The 9958-nt window shown below is 36.9% G+C and overlaps 1 pseudogene; it reads right to left on the bottom strand.

The window, feature by feature from the left end:
* Positions 1 to 4325: 4325 nt before the first annotated feature.
* On the bottom strand, positions 4326 to 6900 carry LOC120217924 (annotated as a pseudogene).
* Positions 6901 to 9958: the final 3058 nt, after the last annotated feature.

Below are 9958 nucleotides of genomic sequence, written 5' to 3'. Positions count from 1 at the left end.
TGTTGGATCTGAAAACTATTTTAACAAATTTTGGGCTTTCTTTATATAAAAGAAGAATCCATCCACTGAAGGGCGGCGTAAAAACATGAATGTGCATCAACATGGCAACCTACCTAGGGATGGGCATGGGACCCGAACTCAACGGGTTCCGACCTCGGGTCGGGGTTTTTTTAATGTGATATTTGGGTCGGGTCGGGTTTAGTTTAGGGTGAAAAACACCCGACCCAACCCCAAAAAAATATGTAATTTTACCTTATATATTTAGAAATAATTACAATAATACCCCTTTATATATTATTTTTTCAATTAAGCCACTATTTTTATTGAATAAAAATAATATTTTTTTTATTGTTTTAGGTAGGGCCGGATAGGGTTTTTAAGTTATATATTGGGTCGGGCCGGATCTCGAGTGGAGGATTTTTTGTTCTCGAGTCGGGTTGGGTCGGGTGGACCAAAAACCCGACCCATGCCCATCCCTAAACCTACCTAACTAACTAAAGGTGAATTTTGGGTGAAGTGAAACTTCTTTAAATTTGAATTGGATTAAGTGGGTAATAGATTAATGTATATTTGAGTCTCATTTATAGATGAAAAAGTATCTTTTTAAGATTACATCACTTGAATTTAAAATACTAAAAATGAACTCATTAAGTCTCATAGGGAGTAAAAAGAATATTATTTTATTTAGAAGACTTGTGTTTAAGTAATTGTGTCTAAAGGGAATGTACAAATTGTCAATATGCTAAGAAAATTGTAGATGTATATGCGTTGTTAATATGCTAAGAAAATTCCAGAGAAAAACTATCTTATAATCACTCCAAAATAATTTAAAAAATACCAAAAATGAACTTGACTCCCTTTTGGTTCGTAATAAACTTAACCATTCTCTTTGTATTTAACTAAATATCCCCGATTTGGCCATTTTCCTGTAAACTCCAAACCTTGGGAAGTTTAAGATTCCCTTTCGCAATTTTCAATATGAAAAAGAAAGCACATGGAAACGAAAAGAAAAGTCTCAATGAAGTTTCCTTTGCCTTTTGCCTTTCCTTTTTGCGTTTCGTATATCATGCAATTCCAAACAACTTATATCATCTAAAATAAAATAAGACCGAAGCAGTCTCTCATACATGGAACCACCATGCTCCACGTTAACATTACGAAAGAGTCTCAAGACAGCGACATTCCATTAATATTCCATTATTGATCTTCTTTATCAAGCTTTGCATGTATATCAAAGCGTACCATACGACCCTATTTGCTTGTTTTTATGTGTTACGACTCTGCTTGTTTCCGGTTAATCCCGCTAAACAAGATGTTGACGTCGGATCGGAGAACGTAGCCGCCAAAACTGGACTCAAAGCCCTTCTTCATTCCGTCCGTTTACTTGAAGCCACGAAATGATGCCTTTACGTGATGAATTGTCTAATGCAGACTTGTTCTTATCAAAACTTGGAAATAGACCCAAGCTGAAGTTGTAGGCGGCTACAACATGTAGGGTCCGCGTGAAAATGGAGGTGAGACTCAACGTGTGGAAAATTAAGGATGCATGTTTGTTGATAGAAACAAATGACTTTCGTCGAAAGTAGATGATTTTTTTTTTTAAAATTTGAGTAGAAAATTATCAACGGTCCATATAATTCGGTTGGTCTCATCGAAAAATCATAGGGATAAAAGATTGATATTGATCAATCACTGTTAAACCACTTATTATAATCTTCCACTCAAATCAAAAACTTAAAACATCAATTATAAACACATTTATCATCAAAAATTTGTTATTTAAATTAAGTTAATAATAAGAAATATATTTGAACTACTTGAAATTTTATAGTTTCTCCAAAAACAAAACTTTATGTAACACCCTAATATGATCCAACTTGAATTTTGGAGAATTAAAATATTACACGGAACCATTTAAGTGACTAACCATTTTTTAAACAATTAAACGCATTCATAAATTCAAACAAAATAAAAACAACAAGTCTATCGGTTTACAAATATTGGGGGAGATCCCGATAGTAATTTCCAAAATACATAAGTTTCAAATAGAGTTTATAAATCGATAATTACACAAGGGTCTATAATAGTACCTATCCACTACAATATTCGAGACGTACTCTGATAAAAGATCAAGTCTGGAAAATTCTGAAATCCGACAATGAGCTCCTCGAATGGCAACCTAAGAACACGTGCACGAAAACACATTCCATACACTGAGCTCACAAGCTTAGTTCCACACAAATAACCCAATTATACTACATGCATTCAACAAATGAGCATGCTACAAGTATGATTATGAAAACATGAGTATCTATGACATAACAAGGTAAGCATCATAGTGTAGCAAGGGATCAATATTAGATCATAGAACTCACATCCCTATTTGCTTACCAAAGGCACCTCAAGTAAGATATGGGTCATATAGCATCAGCATCTTATGATACCAATTGCTAGGTCTTAGTCACAAAGCGTCGTCACTTTACCTAGCTAGTCTACTCTTTTTGAGTAGTCGGGACATGTCTGGGTCACCTAGCATCAGCACGACGTCCAACTAGCAGTTTAAGAGCCCAAGCAATAATTTGAATATATTTGGATAATCCTTACTCTACTAAACAATCTTCATACAAAGTGATTCGGGTGTCCTCGTCATTTCCCGAGCATTCAAACAAGGAATAAGTCTTATAGAATCTTACTTCATTAAGATTTTATGTTATCACACAATCATTAAAGTTCTCACTTGTTTGCCTATAGAAAAGTCTCAACTAATAGGAAACTCCTTTTTCGGCTCTATAAAATAAGCAAGACTTATAGCCTAAAGTTTCATGATGGTATCGATATTCAGTATTGGGTATCGATACTTTCCCTCTTAATGTATCGATACTTTCCTGAGTATCGATACCAAAATACTCGTACTTAGGGTATCAATATTCCTCTTTAGTGGTATCAGTACTACCCCGAGTAACAATACCAAATCCTATTCGATGTTTGGGAAAAATTACACTAGTATCGATACTTCCACCTTGGGTATTAATACTCTTCCACTGGGTATCGATACTTACATGGGTACCGATACCAAAATAGCTCACTGAAATTTGAGTAAACCCTGAGTAGTCAATACTTGACCCTATAGTATTGATACTCCTTGAACAATATCGATACCTCAAGAACATGTATCGATACTCCCACACAAAACCCTCTGGTTTTATCCTTTTTTAACGATTAGTACTAGTACTTTTCATACAATAACTATACCATTAACCCAGAACACTCTATTTTTCTCGTGTAACACTTCCCAAATTGCTTAAGACATTCACAAGACCCCAAATGGTATTTTAAGACTTATATAGAGTTAAAAGGTCATTATTTTATTCATGAACAACATCAAAGTCCCATTTTCATGCTAATAACCCAAATGCAACCTAAATGCTTCTTGTACTCATACAAACATCAATACTACACATGCTGATCTACAAGCAGTAAGGGAAGGTTAGGAATATATTACCTTACTAGTAGTTGTTGGAGGAACAACCCAAAGCTCACTGAAGAACCTCTTTTTCTTTGCCTTTCACCTTAGAGCATTCTCCCACTTCCCTTACTAAAACAAATCAATGAAATGAGTTATTACCTCATTTAAGGATTCAAGGAAGGTAAGAACATGATTCCTAAGGTTTAAGAACGGTTTAGAGCTATCCACAAGTTCCAAAACACCAAAACCCTCCTTAAACCGAACTATGGCCACCATGACCAAACTCTAAGATTGAGAGCTTAAATTGAAGCTCTGGGAAAGAGGATTTCAGAACTTATCTTCACAACTTCAAACTTGGGAGAATAGACAGTAAAAATGTTTCCTTTGTTAACTTCTACTTAGGAGGAATGAAGAAGAAGAATAGTAGGAAGATGACAAAGAAAAATGATGAAAAAGAGAAGACCCTGCATGTATACATCATCCATCTTAATGGGAATTCAACTCTCAAAAGAATTTAGGGGTAATTGTTGTTTTAGTCCCTCCTCAAATATCCTCAATTCAAAGATACATTTTTTAAATTCAAGATGGTCTAAATTCAAACTCAAATCACTTCATATTTGGACAAGAGCTTCTTACATGTCTATTGAATATATTTAACTCTCTCTCAAGTTAACCTGAAACTACTAACCTGAAAATCGAAACGCTACATTTTCTGATCTAAATCCGACTAAGGAAGTGGCTGCAATCTTGTTTGGAACTTTAGATTTGCTACTTGTATAATATCACATCTAATTTTCCAAAAGGAAAAGGAGATTCATGAGAAAAAGATAAAAAAAAAGGAATAAAGCTAAATTAAATTAAATTACCCACATTTTCCTTTTTTCATTTTTAACCAATAAAATTCTTGTCTCTGTGTACATTACAAAAGCTAAAAGGAAAACAAATATAAAATTCGAGAGCCGACGAAGCATGATCTCCTTTAATAGCGCGTGATTGTCACCGCCCAAATAGTGTTTCAAACGCGGGTTTTACTTTTTCAGTTTCACCCATGAACTCGGTTGAAATCGTCCACCGCTGGGCATATGTCTTTGAGTAAACCCAGCACTTGCTGCATCGTCGGCCTTTTCTCAGCCGACTCCGCCGTACACAAGTAGCCGACTGCGAGACTCTCCACCATCTCAGCCTCCAAGTCACCGCCGAGTCTCAACCTCGAGTCAAGCGCCAAAATTCCATCCCTTTCCTTAACTAATCTCCTCACTCGCTTCACATTTTCCTCCGTCGCTTGCTTCCCCGTCAAAGCTCCAACAAGACAACACCAAAGCAATAAACATCAAATTCAAAATCGTTTTCACCCTTTTTATCCCTTTCTTTTTTAGACCCAATGTTCCTTATCCCGAAATCGGATATCCGAGGTTCCAGACTGTCGGAGAGCAGAACATTTGAAGCCACGAGATGACCATGATTGGACCCTACATGATGCAGAAAAGCCAACCCACGCGCAACCCCGATCGCGATGCGGTGGCGCGTCAGCCAGTTCGTTTTCTCCGGCGACGAAGTATGGGACCCGATTCCGCTGTGAATAATATCCCAAGTGTCGGTGCTCCAATCCTCCACGTTGGGTTCCCCGTCGGAAGTTCATGTAACCACCGGTATAAATCACCGTTTGCCATAAATTCATACAAGACCAGCTTCTCCTTACCTTAAAAAAATAGAAAGAAAAGAACTTTTAAAAATCATAATTAAAGTAACGCTGAAATGTATATGCATGGATGAAGGAAGCGCCAACATTCACGAATGTCAAAACAAGTAATGATGGCTTGTCGTCGGCAGTACAGAAATAAGGACAGGTGATTGATTTCAATATTTTCGGACAAACCTGTGAGATTATTTAATGCTGTTAGGGTTTACCTGCAATGCAGTAACCGGAGAGAGGTAATAGGTTAGGGTGTTTAAGCCTAGAAAGATCTTCAAACATGGCTACGGCTTCATCACGATCAACGTCTCTGGCGTGTTCTAATACCTTGATCGCCACGTGGAGGTCACCGGGGAGGATGGCTCTGTAAAGGGGTCCACACCGGCCTTCCGCCAGTACGGACTCCTTTCCGAAATGAGACGTGGCGCCGATCAAGTCCTTGAAGGTGAAGTTCATCAACGGCTTTGACGACATTATGACCGGTGCTGATGTCGGTTCTTTGATGTCCGCCACCCACGATGAACCCGATTCAGTTTCGAAAGTGAACGGCCCTGATTTCTCGATCTTGAAATTTGGTGGAACCGGGTTGGATATGGCCCATTTGTTTTTCCTCCAAGCTAGTTTCTTTCTTCTGTATGTGCAGAAAATGCAGAACGAAAGAGAAGCAAGTAGAAACCCAGATGAAGACGATAAACCAATGACCAAAGCTTTGCTTTTTGATTTGGGTTTATGTTTTGGGGTCAGGAAATGGGGTTTAACATGATTGCTTGGTGCTTTTTTGAAGTATTGAGAACGAAATCTCCAGCATGAATAAAAGCAGATTTGCCAAATCTTTGGAACTTGTCAAATCCTATTGAACCATTGAAGTGGTTAAGCGAAATGTTGAGAAACTTCAAGCTATTGTCAAAAGGAAAATCGGAAGGGAAAGTACCATTCATGGAATTGTTGGATACATCCAAGTAATTCAATGAATGAAGAGTTGAAAGAGGCTTTACACTGCCAGAAATCTTGCAGCTCGAAATATCCAGATGCTGGAGCTTGGTAAGGTTGATGAATCCATCGGGAAGAACACCAAGAACATTGTGGGAAACATCGAGAAATTCAAGGTTGGGAAAACCAGAGAGTTTAACCAAGTTCGTGAACCTGTTAGTCGAAAGGTTCAGTACCCGAACTGATGAAAACGAGCCATTTCCCGAGGTGGGTTCGATCCCAATCGTTCCTCCGAACTTATTTTCGACAGATTGACATCAACAAGTACAGGCATAGACCAGAACCAACCCGGAACTGAGCCTTGAAGAGAATTGCGGGAGAGATCAATGGTGCGCAAGTGTGAAAGATTCCTAAGAAATTTCCATGAAAGGGTACCCGATAAATCCTTTGAAGAGAAATTCAACACCTTCATCGGAGGATGCGAGCAGTTGACGTGGTGGGATTTCAACCAAGAGATGTTGAACCCAGAGACCGATTTAAAAGCTTTGAAAACCAGTGCCCGGTCTGTACTGTTGCATGTTGATTGTGCTGCCACCAGAAGGGAAAAGAGAAGTAAAAATCTCGGGAAAAGTTCCATTTCCTCTCCTCAAGCGCCCAGCTTTTCTGCAGTCTTGGGCATATCGACGCGAAGAAGAAGGCAGAGTGAAGAAATATATGAAGAGGCTTTATCTTTTTGGATTAGAGGTGGGGGACCTGAAAAGCTAGTGAAGTAGGATTGCTGCGGAAGTTAACGGCAGTGGGGTATCAAAATGATGGAGCAGTTAACGTTGTGAAATGTGAAGAAATATATGTCGAAAGTGGAATGCTGAAATAGAATTACTATGACCCAATTATGGAGCATAGGCGTGAGGCTTTCATCAAAAGTGTCATTGTTCAGCCGTATTGACTACCTGCAAAGAGCCAAAGACCCAGGCATTGGCATGGAGCTCCTCCAGTCTCCCCCACTAAAGAAAGATATACAAATCCACACGTAAATGGTGGAAAATGCTTCCACAAAACCATGATACCTTCTGTCTTGTAGGACATCTTCGTACCCATTTAGCGCTGTTGATCAATTCAGTGTATATACATGTGTGTGCCGTATACGTTATAGATAACTGTTGGTTTATTATCCAAAGAAAGCAACAAAAGTTGCTACATGAAAACAGAGTACAAGAATCCCACTCCTATTGAAGTATATTCCATGTTATACAAAGATAACTAATTGATCATCAATTCAATTAATCCCCTTACCAGAAAGTCCAGTACTAACTACAATACTTGATAAAAAGAGCAAATATACAATTAATTATTTGCCTTTAAGATTTGCGCATAACTATTGAAAATCCTGTTTCCAGCTTTGCATGGCTCCTTGAGTCTTGCACTGCCTCAAGACCCGATGTTGAAAATCAGTTTCGATTAGCGGCGTTTTAGGGGAAAAATGCCACTAATGGAGTGCATATTTGGCGGTGTTTTTAAGGATAAACGCCGCTAAATGACCAACCTATTGCGGCGTTTGTACCGGAAACGTCACTAAATATCAAATATGTTGCGACTTTTGTAGCTAAAAACGCCGGTAAATGTCAAACCTGTTGTGAAACGCCTATAAATATCAAACCTATTGCGGCGTTTGTGCCAAAAAAGGCCGCTATATGGCAAATCTGTTGCGATGTTTGTATTCTAAAACGTCGCTATATAACCTGACCTTTAGCGACGTTTTAGTATACAAACGCCGCTACATAACCTGACTTTAGCGGCGTTTATTAGTAGAAAACGCCACTAACAGTTGCGGCGTTATTATTAAAAAACGTCACTAACAGTTGCGGCGTTTTTTACGCTGAAACACTATTACCACACACAAAAAACCCATTAGTTTTCTAAAATAACTATGTTTATTGTGAAAAAATAGAAAGTTATAAAGCATTAAAACAACAGAAAGGATGCAAATAGCCATTAACATTGACCTCGGGAAAAGGGGACTCAATTCTTCCTTCAGGTTCCTCCTTATTCAATCTCCTCATATTTAATGAGAAATTCCTCTAACTTTTGCAACAAGTTTCAGCATTCTTCTATTCTCTGAAGTCTGAACTCATGTTCAAATATGAAGCCGAATCAAATATATAATCACAAGAATTATATCGAGTAGCAATAATCACAACTTGATTAAGAATTAATATTGCATGAAAAATACAATAACCTAAACAAACACCACCATACATATCAATAAAATGATAAAGTCTTTGTAACTTTTTCATCTTGGTTTGCTTTAATTTTTTGATAGATAAAAGAGATTACTTGAGAGAGAAAGAGTAAAGAGGAATTCTGGAAAAATGTGTTAAGTCTCTAGCAAAACTACCACAAGGCTAACATCATTTGTAACAACAAATAACAATCAAAAGTAATGAAGAGGAACTCTGGAAAAATGTGTTTAGTCTCGAGCAAAACTACCACAAGCCTAACATCTTTGTAACAACAAATAACAATAAGTAACGAAGAGGAACTCCGGTTCATGAAGATCTGAATCGGAGATCGAAAAGGTAGAGGAAAAGCTTTTTTCTGTATATGGACCAGAACAAATAAGCATAGTATTAAATTGCGGTTACGGTTGCAGTCGTGGTTGCATCTGTTGCATCGCGGTTGCGGGTGTTGCGGACATTATGGCGTGATTTCCCCCCTAAAAATAACTATGTTTTATGTTGCAGATGCGATTTATGGTGATCTTAAAATACATTACGATGCGACCGTTACACTGCGTTGCATACGTAATTTAATACTATGCGAATAATGATCAGAAGAGTATAGTGTCTCACGACAGCAATGGTATTAAGATTAGATCTATAGAGTTTGGGATATTTTCAGATTAAATAGACAATGAAATACATAATTCACGTTCAGAATAGTGAGATGTATTAGGTGTGAAATTTTGGGAGTCGTTAGACTATGAGGATGATGGCTGATGGTGGTTAGAAACGCAATCAACGTGGTGGTCAGAATACGAGTTTATTCGATTGAGGAGAGAAAGGGGAGGAAGAATAATAATAATAAAGAAGGAAAGAGGGAGAATGAAAAAAAGGAAAATAGTTTTTTATCTAGATCAAATCGACTTCATTTTGGACTTTTTTTTTGGAAGAATCCAAAATTATGTTATTTTGGTATTGGTTATCATGTTATAGTGTCGTTAATTATTTAACGATAGAGTGTCCAAAACAAGAGCTATTCAAAAATTGATTGAGTAAATTAAAGATTTTAAAAAATCGTGACCAAAATGAGTGAGTAATGGTGTAGATTATCATATATTTTATAGGGTAAACTATGTATTTAGTCACTTAACTATCACTTTAGTTCATTTGGTCACTCAACTACTTTTTCTTTAACATTGTATTTAATGCTACGTTTTGGTTCCGTTTTGATCAATCGCAGTTAAAAAATAAACAAAATTGTTGACACACCAATTTTTTTTTCCAATTATGACATGTCATTACCTTACAATGACACTCAACATCACTATTAATTTTTTAAAGGAGGGTGATCAAAACACAACCAAAATGTGATGTTAGTTATGATTTAGAAAAATAATAATTGAGTGATCAAAACACAACCATCATTTGTCCGAATTATTTGGTTGAATTTTTAACCCTCTACTTATATGGTTCGTTTTTATTTCTAAATGATTAGTTTATGCAATTCAATAGTGTTAAAAAGAATTAATACCTTATATTATTAATTTTAAGGATAAATTACATAAATGGTCAATAATTTTTTAGAAAGTTTTAACGTGGCACGTTAATCACTAATGTGACACTATTTGACCATAGAAACAACTATTTTGA

This window comes from Hibiscus syriacus, unplaced genomic scaffold (genome assembly GCF_006381635.1).
Source record: "Hibiscus syriacus cultivar Baekdansim isolate YM2019G1 unplaced genomic scaffold, ASM638163v2 tig00000773_pilon, whole genome shotgun sequence".
Taxonomy (NCBI): Eukaryota; Viridiplantae; Streptophyta; class Magnoliopsida; order Malvales; family Malvaceae; genus Hibiscus; species Hibiscus syriacus.
Note: the sequence above shows the minus strand (reverse complement) of the source record. Positions and strands in the feature narration are given on the sequence as shown.